The sequence below is a fragment of the Propithecus coquereli genome, unplaced genomic scaffold (genome assembly GCF_000956105.1).
Source record: "Propithecus coquereli isolate 6110/MARCELLA unplaced genomic scaffold, Pcoq_1.0 Scaffold174, whole genome shotgun sequence".
NCBI lineage: Eukaryota > Metazoa > Chordata > Mammalia > Primates > Indriidae > Propithecus > Propithecus coquereli.
In genome coordinates this window covers 2,684,759-2,685,572 of record NW_012142080.1, presented here as the reverse complement: position 1 = coordinate 2,685,572, position 814 = coordinate 2,684,759, and positions in this window count along the sequence as shown.

Genomic DNA, 814 nt, shown 5'->3' with positions numbered 1-814 from the left:
GGCCAAAGAATGACTAGACATGCCAAAGTTATGCAAGCACGAAAATGAGGTTTATTGAGGAGAGAAAGATAGGGTTATGGGGCAAGAGCAAGATATAAGTTGACAGAGCATGGTACATATGCCACATACGATGACCAGACTCACCATCGCAGCAGGGCAAGCAAAAGGAAGGGCACAAAGAGAGAGAGATTGACTATGGTCTGCATCTTACTTTATAGTGCCCGGATAGGGAACTCCCTTGTGGTTCAGAGGTCACCATGGGACTATTTTGATTGGAGAGTCGGGAGTCACATGACCTGTGTGTCAACTACACATGCAGGTTATTCTAGGTCAATTTCCGGACTCTATGGTATCTATGCTGCTTGGCCTGTGGGCTAGAGAGTCCTCTGCATTCTTTTGCATCTGGCGTGCCAAGTTCTGATTGGTAGATTTGTAGGGTATTCCCTCCTTCCCCAGGTACGGAGAATAAGGGTGGGGCAGGATCAAGATGGGGGCAACAGCACCCACTTTTTTCCCTGTGGGATCCGGAATCCCTCATTACCTATCTAACAATTACACAGAGCCCTAAAGATTTACAAGATGCAAGCCACTGCTGCTCGCCCCTTGGCATTCACATCCTCACCACAGCCTTCCTCAATACATGGCTGGGTTTACTACTGCCAGGATAGTTAACTCCTGAAGACAAACGCTACCGTTGTCAACTCTTTCCAATCTCTGAGAAGGAAGAAATGTTCAGGCTAAAAACAAGTAGTTTTATTTTAAGAACATGAAGAAAGTAAAGAAGGAAGAAAAAAGTCTCAGCAGCTACATAGCC